General features: G+C 44.0%; 1 protein-coding gene across 1 annotated transcript in view; it reads right to left on the bottom strand.

The window, feature by feature from the left end:
- Positions 1-16,586, bottom strand: part of LOC128693269 (caskin-2) — a 1,211,837-nt gene that overhangs the window by 1,149,085 nt on the left and 46,166 nt on the right. Inside the window, exon 3 of the mRNA XM_070089381.1 lies at positions 8,164-8,202. The gene's annotated coding sequence lies outside the window, so the exon portion shown is untranslated. The remainder of the gene's footprint in view (positions 1-8,163; positions 8,203-16,586) is intronic.

Genomic DNA, 16,586 nt, shown 5'->3' on the forward strand with positions numbered 1-16,586 from the left:
TTACTCTCAATAACCTCACTGCTACACCACTGGCAGTGTTACTCTCAGTAACCTCACTGCTACACCACTGGCAGTGTTACTCTCAGTAACCTCACTGCTACACCACTGGCAGTGTTACTCTCAGTAACCTCACTGCTACACCACTGGCAGTGTTACTCTCAGTAACCTCACTGCTACACCACTGGCAGTGTTACTCTCAGTAACCTCACTGCTACACCACTGGCAGTGTTACTCTCAGTAACCTCACTGCTACACCACTGGCAGTGTTACTCTCAGTAACCTCACTGCTACACCACTGGCAGTGTTACTCTCAGTAACCTCACTGCTACACCACTGGCAGTGTTACTCTCAGTAACCTCACTGCTACACCACTGGCAGTGTTACTCTCAGTAACCTCACTGCTGCACCACTGGCAGTGTTACTCTCAGTAACCTCACTGCTGCACCACTGGCAGTGTTACTCTCTCAGTAACCTCACTGCTGCACCACTGGCAGTGTCACTCTCTCAGTAACCTCACTGCTACACCACTGGCAGTGTTACTCTCAGTAACCTCACTGCTACACCACTGGCAGTGTTACTCTCAGTAACCTCACTGCTACACCACTGGCAGTGTTACTCTCAGTAACCTCACTGCTACACCACTGGCAGTGTTACTCTCTCAGTAACCTCACTGCTACACCACTGGCAGTGTTACTCTCAGTAACCTCACTGCTACACCACTGGCAGTGTTACTCTCAGTAACCTCACTGCTACACCACTGGCAGTGTTACTCTCAGTAACCTCACTGCTACACCACTGGCAGTGTTACTCTCAGTAACCTCACTGCTACACCACTGGCAGTGTTACTCTCAGTAACCTCACTGCTACACCACTGGCAGTGTTACTCTCTCAGTAACCTCACTGCTACACCACTGGCAGTGTTACTCTCAGTAACCTCACTGCTACACCACTGGCAGTGTTACTCTCAGTAACCTCACTGCTACACCACTGGCAGTGTTACTCTCACTAACCTCACTGCTACACCACTGGCAGTGTTACTCTCTCAGTAACCTCACTGCTACACCACTGGCAGTGTTACTCTCAGTAACCTCACTGCTACACCACTGGCAGTGTTACTCTCAGTAACCTCACTGCTACACCACTGGCAGTGTTACTCTCAGTAACCTCACTGCTACACCACTGGCAGTGTTACTCTCAGTAACCTCACTGCTACACCACTGGCAGTGTTACTCTCAGTAACCTCACTGCTACACCACTGGCAGTGTTACTCTCAGTAACCTCACTGCTACACCACTGGCAGTGTTACTCTCAGTAACCTCACTGCTACACCACTGGCAGTGTTACTCTCAGTAACCTCACTGCTACACCACTGGCAGTGTTACTCTCTCAGTAACCTCACTGCTACACCACTGGCAGTGTTACTCTCAGTAACCTCACTGCTACACCACTGGCAGTGTTACTCTCAGTAACCTCACTGCTACACCACTGGCAGTGTTACTCTCAGTAACCTCACTGCTACACCACTGGCAGTGTTACTCTCACTAACCTCACTGCTACACCACTGGCAGTGTTACTCTCAGTAACCTCACTGCTACACCACTGGCAGTGTGGCTCTCTCAGTAACCTCACTGCTACACCACTGGCAGTGTTACTCTCTCAGTAACCTCACTGCTACACCACTGGCAGTGTTACTCTCAGTAACCTCACTGCTACACCACTGGCAGTGTTACTCTCTCAGTAACCTCACTGCTACACCACTGGCAGTGTTACTCTCAGTAACCTCACTGCTACACCACTGGCAGTGTTACTCTCTCAGTAACCTCACTGCTACACCACTGGCAGTGTTACTCTCAGTAACCTCACTGCTACACCACTGGCAGTGTTACTCTCTCAGTAACCTCACTGCTACACCACTGGCAGTGTTGCTCTCTCAGTAACCTCACTGCTACACCACTGACAGTGTTACTCTCTCAGTAACCTCACTGCTACACCACTGGCAGTGTTGCTCTCTCAGTAACCTCACTGCTACACCACTGGCAGTGTTACTCTCTCAGTAACCTCACTGCTACACCACTGGCAGTGTTGCTCTCTCAGTAACCTCACTGCTACACCACTGGCAGTGTTGCTCTCTCAGTAACCTCACTGCTACACCACTGACAGTGTTACTCTCTCAGTAACCTTACTGCTACACCACTGGCAGTGTTGCTCTCTCAGTAACCTCACTGCTACACCACTGGCAGTGTTGCTCTCTCAGTAACCTCACTGCTACACCACTGGCAGTGTTACTCTCTCAGTAACCTCACTGCTACACCACTGGCAGTGTTGCTCTCTCAGTTACCTCACTGCTACACCACTGGCAGTGTTACTCTCTCAGTAACCTCACTGCTACACCACTGGCAATTTGCTAGACAAGAAAATACTTCATAACTTGTGAGGATTTTTTGGGGTAACATCGGTGAAATTTTTGGAAAAAATTAAATAGATGTGATTATGAAAGACTGGTATATGTTTTTAATGGCAGGGAGTGATGGGAAGGGGAGAAAGGAAAGGGGGCTGACGGAGGAAGGGGAAAAAGGGGAAAGGCTCTGGAAAAGAAAGAGGGGAAAAGGAGCTAAGGGAGGGGAGTTGCAGAGTTGGAGGTGTGAATGAAAGAAGTGGGTAACTTCAAGACGAGGGTGAGATGAGGAGAACAGTGCTGGAAAGATGATAAAGTGATGGAAGGCAGTAAAGAAAAAAAAGGGAGAGGTGAAAGTGAATATCTTACTGACTGAGGGAACAGGGTAATTACTGAAGAGTTGGGGAGAGAGAGAGAGAGAGGGTAATGTGGGGAGGGGAAAGGTTATGACGTGAGCCTGGGGGAACTAGTGATAATGGTGGAGAAGAAGTGTTGGGGAGGTGACTTTGGAAGAAATGTTGGAGTGGTAGAGAAAGCAGGAGAAAGTGGCAGAGTAAACGATGGATATGTTAGGGGTTGTGTTGGAGGAAGCGCTGGGGTGGTTATGGAGGTACTTGGGTAACGTCCTTGGGTAGTACTGGAGGTGTTGGCGAGATTAGTGGTGGAGGTAGTGGTGTTTTAGGTGGTGGAAGCGGTGCTGGAGGTGGTGTTGGAGTTCCGGGTGATGCATGGCGACACGCCTCGGGGTCCACCTGGACACCAATATATTTGTGTCAATTTTTTTTTTTTTATTATTGAGAAATGAACTCTGGGGAGGGAAAATTCATTTCATTTTAACCCACCGGCCGTGTCCCACTGAGGCAGGATGGCTCGGAAAAAAAAGAAGAAACACCTTCACCATCAATCACTCAAATGTTGTCTTGTCAGAAGTGTCATGATATCTCGTATTTATAGTTATTAAGTTTTTTTAAAAACACCTGACTATTAGAAAGCTTGTGTCTTTTGTAAAAAAAATGGATATACTGTAAATTGATTTACTAGAGGTTGATTAAAGATATGGAAATTTACATCTAGGGAAATATTTACAACTAGCGAAAATGATTTACATTTAAGTGAAAAGTTTATAAGTGAGGAAAATGTTCACAATCAATGAAATGTTTACAGTCAAGTGAAATTTTTTTTCTTGGATTTCGGAAAATTTGAAAAAAAAAATCAACATTATTTTCGAATAACTTTAGAAATCGAATGAATAATATAACAGATCTCATAAATAACATTATGTGAAGAATTATGCTAAGAACTATGTGAAAAATTACGTAATTACGTTAAAAAGTTACGTTAAGAAATAATTTGGAGGATTATATTAAGAATTATGTTTTGTTTTTTAACGTTAAAACATTTGAGTTTAAAACATTAACGCACTAAAACACAGACCAAACTCGGACTTTCCCTCTCTGCAACACGGTCAGCAACACGGTTTCTGCAACATCGTAGTATTTGCAACAGCAACTGCAATACCGTTACCTTCCTAACTATATTTTATGTGCGCAATATGGGACGTACATTGTGGGATTTAGACAATATTGGGTGTACACAATATGGGACGAACGCAGTATGGGATGTGCACCAAATGAGAGGTGCACAGTATGGGTCGTACACTGTGGGATATAGGCAATATTGCATGTGATATAAACCATGGTAATAAATACCGTCAAGTTGGTTTAGAAAGACACTTAAGAAAACACTGACATTTATTAGAAAATGTTTCGGTCCTGGGACCTTGATCACTTCTAACATACAGAGGTTGATAGACATTATATATAGGCAGAGAGTGAGGTGTGAGTGGCGCATGGTGATCTGAAGAATGCCATGATGGGATGAAGACGTGTGGATGATGAGATCATGTGACTCCTGTGTTGTTGGGTTGGTGCTGCTTGAGTATCATTTATGCTAAGGTTTTAGAAATTTTGTGGTTTCCAGTGTTACGTTCTATTGTGTCGGTGACGGCGATTAGCGAAGCTTCTATGCACCGTCGGCGTCTGAGGTCTGGTTCGGTGAGAACGAGTTGTGCCTCATCCCAGTTCATCAAATGCCCCGTGGAGGACACATGCGTACCTTACATCGTCTCTGTTACAGGCACTTCGATGCTCGTTCAGGCGGACCGCCTGTCTCGCCTACATATTTCTTGGGACAGAATCTACAGGGGATGGTGTAGACGCCTGCTGTGAAAGTTAGAGGTGTGGGGCTGCGTTTCGTAGTGAGGTCTTTGATAGATGATGTGTTAAGGTGGAAACATTGATGTTACTCTTAGCAAGTGCCCGGCAAGTATTTGTGGCAACATCACCACATGGGAGCACTATGAACTGCATCGAGGGCTGTTCCATGGATGGTTTGTTGATACTCAAGCAGCACCAACCCAACAATACAGAGTCACATGATCTCATCGTCTACCCGTCCTCATCCCATCATGGCATTCTTCAGGTCACCATACGTCACTCACGCCTCACTCTCCGCCTATATATGTCTTTCAACCTCTGTATGTTAGAAGTGATCAAGGTCCCAAGACCGAAACGTTTTCTAATAACACCATACGTCACTCACGCCTCACTCTCCGCCTATATATGTCTTTCAACCTCTGTATGTTAGAAATGATCAAGGTCCCAAGACCGAAACGTTTTCTAATAACTATGTCAGTGTTTGCTTACGTGTCTTTCTAAACCAATATTGCATGTGCACAATATGGGACATACACTATATATAAGCCACTATTCATGATGTGCACACACATGATATGTACACAATATGCGATGTACACAACATGCAATGTACATAATGCAGTACTTGCAACAAATGCGAAATGTACACAACCAACCTAAAAAAAACATATGTTTAACAACATATTATTATTATTATTATTATTATAGCCATTAGACACGTCTGAAGGCAAGTCCCGATACGCAAGGTATTTTATACATTACTATCGTCTCGACTAAGATGACAACGAAAACAATTTACAACTTAAAACAAGTAACGCAATACGCAGCAACATGCTGCCAGCCGCACGAAGCATCCGCACCGATGAACCGTAAATTCATTTTTCTGGAGAAATATACATTTTTTTGTTTCAAACTAGAGCCCTTTTTTTTTAGAATTTTTTTGGGGGAGCTTTGGTAGGAATTGAAGAAAAAAGTCACAATACCCTGGCTGCAACAACTTCACAACAAAACAAATACACAATTCAGAGAGGGAGAGATTTCGACGGTATTTTGGTTTATGGTATAAACCATGGTAATAGATACCGGCAGATTGGTTTAATAAGACACGTGAGTCAACATTAGGACATTTATTAGAAAACGTTTCCGTCCCAGGACCGAAACGTTTTCTAATATATCCTAGTGTTTGCTTACGTGTCTTTCTAAACTATTTTGGTTTATCACTGACCATCATCAAGTCGCAAATTGATACCGGTCAAGACGGACCGAAAATGTCGTCTGAAACTCTGAACTGTGGATTTGCTGTGAATTGTGCGATTTATTTAAAACAAATTCGTAGAGGAGAGGGGGGGTATGTGCATTGTTCATCTTAATTACTCGTTATTAAACGTTAATTACTTTCAGCATTACGTGGGAGTCATTAGTGCGATGGCGAGGGAGAATGATCTGTCCTTATAACCACAAAAGCGCTAAACCCACAGGGGGTAGCACAGCTCCTGGGGGTGACGGGAGGTAAATAGTACGAGTCACAGAAGGAAATGGTGGCTGCAGTTCCTTGAATCAAAAGCTCCTCGTCAGAGACAAAGCACCTCATTGAAGGGAAGGGTGAATGAGAAAGGCAATGATGGAAGACCTGGGCTGTCAGCAGAATTCTTGGCAGCCTCAAGGTTATCACCAGCCTTCTTGGCAGCTACAAGGCTGTCACCAGCCTTCCTGGCTGGTGACAGCCAGAGACGACAATTCGCAGATTTGCGCTCTGCCAGCCTTCCTGGCAGCCCCCAAGTTGTCACCAATCTTCCTGGCAGCCCCAAGGCTGTCACCAGCCTTCCTGGCAGCCCCAAGGTTGTCACTAGCCTTCCTGGCAGCCTCAAGGTTGTTACCAATCTTCCTGGAAGCCCCAATGTTGTCATCAAGTTTCTGACTACCTCTATGGATCGCCAACACTCTGAACTTAAGTGTGTTACAAATTGTTATTGTTGACTACGAAGTTGATAGATTGATCTAACTAGGTATATACAATGGGTGTATTTCGGCCGCCATTGTTGTTGTAGCTGTTGTTTTTACTGCTGTTATGTTCGCGTACGTTTGTACATGTGTATATTCATCTAAGCATAGTCTAGTACCAGAAGTTCTCTAACACTATATACCTATACCTAGAGAGCATGTAGGGACTGTCTAGTACCAGAAATTTTTTAACACTATGTTTATACCTAGAATTAGAGACCATCTAGGGAAAGTCTAGTGCCAAAAGTTCTCTGCTAGCACTATATACCTAGAACCCTATCCTATCTAGGGACCGTCTCATACCAGGTGTCCGCTAGCATTATGTATCTAGAACTAGATCCCATCTAGGGATCGTCTAGTACCAGAAACACTAACACTATATAACCGGGAGACAAAATTTCCGTCAAAATATTAAACAAGATTTTTTTCCATATTTCTCTCTCCTTTACGATGGTCGTGATTGACAGGCGAATTAGGCCCTAATGGAAGCTGCCGTTAATGTCCCCTCCCTTTACCCCCTAGACTCCCCTCCCTTACCTCAGAGACCCACTTTGCTCCCTCAACCCATCACTCGGTAATGAAAATATTTGGGAGTATGAGAAATGGAATATGAAGGCCCGAGGAGAGTCCCAAGTGGAGGTACTTCAGGTGTGTGCTTAAGAGGATGTTCATGTGTGATGCATTGTCTTGAAAGTCAGTTAAAAGTGTGTTAAAGTTACACTGTGTGTTAGCCTGTGGGCTTCTGCCCCCCCCCCCCCCCCCCATCATCATCTCTTATCTATGTTAGTATTCCGACCAAGCCATATATATATATATATATATATATATATATATATATATATATATATATATATATATATATATATATATATATATATATATATATATATATATATATATATATAATGTAGGGAGGTAACACCTCTAGTTTGAATATGTAAAATTGGTCAATTAGCAAGAACTCATTTAAAATTAAGTCCTTTCTAAAATTTTCTTTTACATGTTTAAAGATATATTTTTTCATTTATGTCAATGTAAAAATTAATAATTTTGTACCAAAAGAACCTTAGAAAACTTACGTAACCTGATTATAACAAACGCAATTTAAGTTAATCCAACTAAATATATTTTAGATAAGTTTACAAGAATTTAATAATAAAAAAGCACAACGAAATATGTCTTTTTTGTTAGGTTCAGAATGATTTTTACAAAATTACTGCATAAACAAATTTTCGCTTGCCTTATTCGGCAGGAAGAGCGATGCTATTTAAGCCAAAATCGCAAGTTTTACCTATTCGGCACGACATATCCTGTCTCACTTATTCTCTTTCACTCTTCCTTCACAACCACTCTTATTTCTCGCCCTTAGCTTCCTCAGTGATTGAATAAATCGCAATACGGTTGCAAACAAATCACAAAGCCAACTGGCCGTGTGGTTAGCGCACCGGCCTCTCAATATTAGGACTCACCTGCCACGGGTTCGATCCCCACCCGTACCGTGGTTTCTTCCTCACTGTCTTCCCTCATCTCTCACTTAATTCTTGTCCTTACCTTAACACGTGTAGGCGTCTCCAAAAGACGCTGGCTGTCCTGTAAAAGAAAAATGACATATTTATAACAATAATATAATGAATAATTTGTAAGAGTCCGTTGCTAGCAGCGACATACCCGCTACCATCCACTATAACCTTCGTTATTGCTCTCACACGCGACTGTAACTTGTATGTTGTGACTCTTACACTCAACCACTGGATTGTGAAGACTACAGTAAGACCGACAGCCTTATTCCAGGTAATGTCTTCAAGCACCCTCCTTCCTGTTACTACAAAAACAATTTTTTTTAACAGCCGATATCTCTCCAACAACAGTCTGAGTGATCAGATATAGCTCTCGTCCCTCTAGGCAATATCAATGCTTCATGTTGGACCTCAGGTTCGAATTCTGTCTTTTCTGTCCTTTTTTCACATTTTGTATGGTTAAGTTCTATATTATTTAGTTTGTAAGTGCTAGGGTTATTTACATTTCCGGGTTTTAGGATTTTGCATTTATTTACACTGAACTGCGTCTGCCACTTTTCCAAAACAGTATCAAAATCCTCCTGAAGTTCAGTAGCATCTTCACCTCAATCTATTATTTTTGTGTCATCAGTGAATCTGCTCATACCACTTGTTATTACCTCGTCAAGATCATTAATGTAAATTATGAACAACAACGGACCCAAAATCGATCCTTGTGGAATGTCACTTCTGACTGGTTCCTATTCTGATTTCACCCCATATATGCAGACTCTCTGCTTCCCGTTGGTCAGCCATGCCCCGATCCATGACAGCCCTTTTTCACCAATATCAAGAATTGCCGCTCTCCTTAGCAATCTTTTGTGTGATACTCTTACTTATCAAAAGTCTTAATGAAATCCAAATAAACAATACAATGATCAACTACCTCAAATACTGTACTGAAGAACCTCAGTAAAATAGTCTCAGGAAGGAACGGCCCCTCGTGAATCCATGTTGAGTATCATGACTCCATTGATGATAATCAAACTGACTCTTTATAACATCGGTTTCAACTTACTCCAATAATTTGCCTACAAATGAGGTCAGGCATACTGGGCGGTAATTTGATGGTAAAGACTTATCTCTTATTCTAAAAGAAAAATGGGAATTACATTAGCCATCTTCCACATCTCAGACATTGCACTTGTTTGAAGAGACACATTAAAAAATGGTTCAAAAAGTTCCATCTTGCGCCCATTAAGAACCCTTGATAAAAGTTCAGGTACTTTTTTTTGCAGTAATCGGTCAACCAGTTTGATTACCATATCCTTAGTGACTCTGATATTATATAATTTATTTTCCTCAAGCACACTATAACAATTAATTACTGGATTATAATCAGAGGGTCGAGGAAGGGTTGTTGAGGTGGTTCGGACATGTAGAGAGAATGGAGAGAAGCAGAGTGACTTCAAGAGTGTATCAGTCTGTAGTGGAAGGAAGGCGGGGTAGGGGTCGGCCTATGAAAGGTTGGAGGGAGGGGGTAAAGGAGGTTTTGTGTGCGAGGGGCTTGGACTTCCAGCAGGCATGCGTGAGCGTGTTTGATAGGAGTGAATGGAGACAAATGGTTTTTAATACTTGACGTGCTGTTGGAGTGTGAGCAAAGTAACATTTATGAAGGGGTTCAGGGAAACCGGCAGGTCGGACTTGAGTCCTGGAGATGGGAAGTACAGTGCCTGCACTCTGAAGGAGAGGTGTTAATGTTGCAGTTTAAAAACTGTAGAGTAAAGCACCTTTCTGGCAAGACAGTGATGGAGTGAATGATGGTGAAAGTTTTTCTTTTTCGGGCCACCCTGCCTTGGTGGGAATCGGCCAGTGTGATAATAAAAAAAATCAAGAGGGAAGCGCTAAACCCGTAGGATTATACAGCTCCTGTAGGAGGGGGACGTGGAAGGTACTCAGGCTTAATTCAGGGGACTGGAGCCCAGATCCAATTCCCTAGATCAAGAGCCCCTATCCAGCGTCAAGGAACTTCCTTTGAGGGGTTAATTACTGGGATATCGTTGGTCTCTCCTGAACTGAAGATCGAAAGGAGATAATTTTTAAAAACAGGGTACATTTCTATCTTGTTGTCAAAGTTGTACAAATATGGCTAAGAGGAACGACAGGTATATATATAAATTATATATATATATATATATATATATATATATATATATATATATATATATATATATATATATATATAAATATAATCACTGCGACTAGTCAAGGAGTCGAACCCATGCTGCTTTGGCCTGCCTCATGATGGGCGAAAACATATGACGCCTTAATCCACGGGACCACTCAATCTTTAAGAGTAGTGCATCCAGCAAAACTGGATGTTGTACTCGCTACTCTTAAGAATTGTGTGGTCCCGTGAATTAAGGCGTCATGAGAGTTTTCGCCCACCATGAGGGAGGCTAAAGCAGTATGGGTTCGACTCCTTGACTAGTTGCAGTGTTGTTATTGATCAATACTACTTGATCGTGGGTACAATAATATATATATATATATATATATATATATATATATATATATATATATATATATATATATATATAAATCACTCTTGTGTTCCTAGGGTCGTGAAGCAGGCAGCACTGGTGTGCTCCTGGAGGTAATGCAGCAGGTAGCAATCCTTGTTGTGCTCCTGGGCTTTTGAAGCATGCAGCATTGTTGTGCTCCTGGGGTTGTGAAGCAGGCAGCAATCACTGTTGTATTCCTGGGTCGTGAAGCAGGCAGCAATCATTGTTGTGTTCCTGCGAGTCGTGTAGCAGGCAGCAATCACTGTCGTCCTCCTGGGGCCGTAAAGCAGGCAGCATCGTTGTTCCTGGGGGTCGTGTAGGGGGCAACAATCGTTGTTGCGTTCCTGGGGTCGTGAAGCAGGCAGCAATCATTGTGTTCCTGGGGTCGTGTAGCAGGTAGCAATCACTTATGCTCTTGGGGTCGTGAAGCAGGCAGCATTATTGTGCTCCTGGGGATGTGAAGCAGGCAGCAATCACTGTTGCATTCCTAGGGTTGTGAAGCAGGCAGAAATCACTGTTGCATTCCTGGGGTCGTGAAGCAGGCAGCAATCACTGTTGTGCTCCTGTTGTCGTGAAGCAGGCAGCATTGTTGTTCCTGGGGGTCGTGAAGCAATCAGCAATCATTGTTGTGGTCCTGAGGTCGTGAAGCAGGCAGCATTGTTGTGTTCCTGGGGGTCGTGCAGCGGGCAACATTCGTTGTTGCGTTCTTGGGAGTCGTGTAGCAGGCAGCAATCACTGTCTCACAGTGAGAGACAGCAGGTGACGCCTCAGGGTTGTGGATAGATGTAAGGTGACATCAAATCACCACTTTACACATTTCTTGCACACTGCAATGCGTCAGTTTCTGAACGTTCTCTTGCATGAGAAATATTAAATTCTAAACGATTTTAGGGTGTAGGTTAAATTAAAATTAAATAAATGTGTGTTTCTCTCTCAACTAGAAAAATGGGTGGGGCGTCTGGCAGCGGAGTGGGCATGTCTGGCAGCGGGGTGGCGCATTCAGAATATGAGAACGTTAAAAAAACTACGTTTTTAACCGAAAAAGGTATAATTTCTGCAGTACCTAACAATACTAGGTTCACAGGTACTCCAGTACCTAACACCAGGAACACAGGTACTCCCATACCTAACAACCCCAAGAACACATGCCCCCCCGTACCTGACAACCCCAGGTACAAAGGTACTCCGGCACCTAACAACGCCAGTAACACAGGCATCCCAATACCTAACACCACGTACACAGGTACTACAGTACCTAACACCAGGTACATAGGCACTCCAGTACCTAACACCAGGTAAGTACACAGGTACACCAACTCCTAACAACCCGGCAACTAACATAGTTACAAAGCGCCACAATCTACAGCAGCAATTAGAGAATGAATATTAGAACCAGAGGTTCCATAAACTTATACTTTTCCAAGTTTACTGTAGCGTAAATTTCGAAACTTCTAATGGTCGACATCCCTTTGGAAAGTCTACAGCTGGACGTAAACACAATGCAAATTTAGGATATTAGACCTTTGTGGGGTCGTAACACTGAATGCTGTAGCATTTACACTGGCGTGGGCTGCACAGCAAGCCATTCTGAAGGCGCGCACACACACACACGCACACACAGTGAAGAGGTGGGGCCAGGAGCTAGGACTCGACCCCTGCAACCTCAACTAGGTGAATACACACACACACACACAAGGACAGGAAGGCTAGGGAAGACATGATAACGACATACAAAATACTGTGAAGAATTGGCAAAGTGGACTGAAACGGGACACAGAAACAAAGGGTCACAACTGGAAGTTAAAAGACTCATATGAGTCGAAGGGATGTTAGGAAGTATTTCTTTAGTCACAGATTTGTCAGGAAGTGGAATAGTCTGGCAAGTGACGTAGTGGAGGCAGGAACCGTGCATAGCTTTAAGACGAGGTTTGATAAAGCTCATGGAGCAGGAAGAGAGGACCTAGTAGCGATCACTGAAGAGGCGGGGGCCAGGAGCTATGACTCAACCCCTGCAACCACAAATGGGTGAGTACACACACACATACACACAAAACATACAATACACAGGGATGTTAGGAAGTATTTCTTCAGTCATATAGTAGTCAGGAAGTGGAATATTTTGGGAAGCGATATAGTAGAGGCAGGATCCATTCACAGCTTTAAGCAGAGGTATGATAAAGCTAATAGTGCAGGGAGATTGACCCAGTAGCGGCCAGTGAAGAAGCGGGGCCAGGAGCTATGACTCGACCCCTGCAACCACAACTGAGTACACACACACACACACACACCCTGTACACCGTATACGTTAGGCCCATATTGGAGTATGCGGCACCAGTTTGGAACCCACACCTAGCCAAGCACGTAAAGAAACTAGAGAAAGTGCAAAGGTTTGCAACAAGACTAGTCCCAGAGCTAAGAGGTATGTCCTACGAGGAGAGGTTAAGGGAAATCAACCTGACGACACTGGAGGACAGGAGAGATAGGGGGGACATGATAACAACATACAAAATACTGAGAGGAATTGACAAGGTGGACAAAGACAGGATGTTCCAGAGATTGGACACAGTAACAAGGGGACACAGTTGGAAGCTAAAGACACAGATGAATCACAGGGATGTTAGGAAGTATTTCTTCAGCCACAGAGTAGTCAGTAAGTGGAATAGTTTGGGAAGCGATGTAGTGGAGGCAGGATCCATACATAGCTTTAAGCAGAGGTATGATAAAGCTCACGGCTCAGGGAGAGTGACCTAGTAGCGATCAGTGAAGGGGCGGGGCCAGGAGCTCGGACTCGACCCCCGCAACCTCAACTAGGTGAGTACAACTAGGTGAGTACACACACACACACACACACACAATACACACAAAACAAAGAAACACAAAACTCAACAGGTTCAGCGAAAGTCAAGAAGTCTACAACTTTATTAGTCCTGGAACTGAAAGGTCAGCAATAAGGAGATGATAAAACTAGATGCAACTCTTACTTGAAAAGACGCCCAAAACGTCAGCCTTAACTATGACGTTTCGCTCATTGGGAGCTTCATCTAGACATAGAACAAACTCCTCTACAGTAAAACTTGATAAAGCTCCCCCTCGAGTGAAACAATGGGATAATAAGCTGATAATCTTATACACTCAGAACAAGGTTATATTGTGGCAACATTTCGCTCTGTGTAGAGCTTCAGCAAGCCTAATGATAAAGCTCCACAGAGTGAAGCCACCTTGTATCCACTCAACACACCTATAATTGATTTATATATAAGTTTATTTACGAAGTCAACTGCGAGAGCTTCCAGTGCATTTTGACCTGGTAATGACTAAGCACTTTGTCCTGGAAGATGACTGAGCACTTTGTCCTGGAAGATGACTGAGCACTTTGTCCTGGAAGATGACTAAGCACTTTGTCCTGGAAGATGACCAAGCACTTTGTCCTGGAAGATGAATAAGCACTTTGTCCTGGAAGATGACCAAGCACTTTGTCCTGGAAGATGACTAAGCACTTTGTCATGGAAGATGACTAAGCACTTTGTCCTGGAAGATGACTGAGCACTTTGTCCTGGAAGATGACTGAGCACTTTGTCCTGGAAGATGACCAAGCACTTTGTCCTGGAAGATGAATAAGCACTTTGTCCTGGAAGATGACCAAGCACTTTGTCCTGGAAGATGACTAAGCACTTTGTCATGGAAGATGACTAAGCACTTTGTCCTGGAAGATGACTGAGCACTTTGTCCTGGAAGATGACTGAGCACTTTGTCCTGGAAGATGACTGAGCACTTTGTCCTGGAAGATGACCAAGCACTTTGTCCTGGAAGATGACTAAGCACTTTGTCATGGAAGATGACTAAGCACTTTGTCCTGGAAGATGACTGAGCACTTTGTCCTGAAGATGACTGAGCACTTTGTCCTGGAAGATGACTGAGCACTTTGTCCTGGAAGATGACTGAGCACTTTGTCCTGGAAGATGACTAAGCACTTTGTCCTGGAAGATGACTGAGCACTTTGTCCTGGAAGATGACTGAGCACTTTGTCCTGGAAGATGACTGAGCACTTTGTCCTGGAAGATGACTAAGCACTTTGTCCTGGAAGATGACTAAGCACTTTGTCCTGGAAGATGACTGAGCACTTTGTCCTGGAAGATGACTAAGCACTTTGTCCTGGAAGATGACTGAGCACTTTGTCCTGGAAGATGACTGAGCACTTTGTCCTGGAAGATGACTAAGCACTTTGTCCTGGAAGATGACTAAGCACTTTGTCCTGGAAGATGACTGAGCACTTTGTCCTGGAAGATGACTGAGCACTTTGTCCTGGAAGATGACTGAGCACTTTGTCCTGGAAGATGACTAAGCACTTTGTCCTGGAAGATGACTAAGCACTTTGTCCTGGAAGATGACTGAGCACTTTGTTCTGGAAGATGACTGAGCACTTTGTCCTGGAAGATGACTGAGCACTTTGTCCTGGAAGATGACTGAGCACTTTGTCCTGGAAGATGACTGAGCACTTTGTCCTGGAAGATGACTAAGCACTTTGTCCTGGAAGATGACTAAGCACTTTTTCCTGAAAGATGACTGAGCACTTTGTCCTGGAAGATGACTGAGCACTTTGTCCTGGAAGATGACTGAGCACTTTGTCCTGGAAGATGACTGAGCACTTTGTCCTGGAAGATGACTGAGCACTTTGTCCTGGAAGATGACTGAGCACTTTGTCCTGGAAGATGACTGAGCACTTTGTCCTGGAAGATGACGGAGCACTTTGTCCTGGAAGATGACTAAGCACTTTGTCCTGGAAGATGACTGAGCACTTTGTCCTGGAAGATGACTGAGCACTTTGTCCTGGAAGATGACTGAGCACTTTGTCCTGGAAGATGACTGAGCACTTTGTCCTGGAAGATGACTGAGCACTTTGTCCTGGAAGATGACTGAGCACTTTGTCCTGGAAGATGACGGAGCACTTTGTCCTGGAAGATGACTAAGCACTTTGTCCCGGAAGATGACTGAGCACTTTGTCCTGGAAGATGACTGAGCACTTTGTCCTGGAAGATGACGGAGCACTTTGTCCTGGAAGATGACTAAGCACTTTGTCCTGGAAGATGACTGAGCACTTTGTCCTGGAAGATGACTGAGCACTTTGTCCTGGAAGATGACTGAGCACTTTGTCCTGGAAGATGACTGAGCACTTTGTCCTGGAAGATGACTGAGCACTTTGTCCTGGAAGATGACTGAGCACTTTGTCCTGGAAGATGACTGAGCACTTTGTCCTGGAAGATGACGGAGCACTTTGTCCTGGAAGATGACTAAGCACTTTGTCCTGGAAGATGACTGAGCACTTTGTCCTGGAAGATGACTGAGCACTTTGTCCTGGAAGATGACCAAGCACTTTGTCCTGGAAGATGACCAAGCACTTTGTCCTGGAAGATGACTAAGCACTTTGTCCTGGAAGATGACTGAGCACTTTGTCCTGGAAGATGACTGAGCACTTTGTCCTGGAAGATGACTAAGCACTTTGTCCTGGAAGATGACTAAGCACTTTGTCCTGGAAGATGACTAAGCACTTTGTCCTGGAAGATGACTGAGCACTTTGTCCTGGAAGATGACTGAGCACTTTGTCCTGGAAGATGACTGAGCACTTTGTCCTGGAAGATGACTGAGCACTTTGTCCTGGAAGATGACTGAGCACTTTGTCCTGGAAGATGACTGAGCACTTTGTCCTGGAAGATGACTGAGCACTTTGTCCTGGAAGATGACTGAGCACTTTGTCCTGGAAGATGACTGAGCACTTTGTCCTGGAAGATGACTGAGCACTTTGTCCTGGAAGATGACTAAGCACTTTGTCCTGGAAGATGACTAAGCACTTTGTCCTGGAAGATGACTGAGCACTTTGTCCTGGAAGATGACTGAGCACTTTGTCCTGGAAGATGAC

Source organism: Cherax quadricarinatus, chromosome 28 (assembly GCF_038502225.1).
Source record: "Cherax quadricarinatus isolate ZL_2023a chromosome 28, ASM3850222v1, whole genome shotgun sequence".
Taxonomy (NCBI): Eukaryota; Metazoa; Arthropoda; class Malacostraca; order Decapoda; family Parastacidae; genus Cherax; species Cherax quadricarinatus.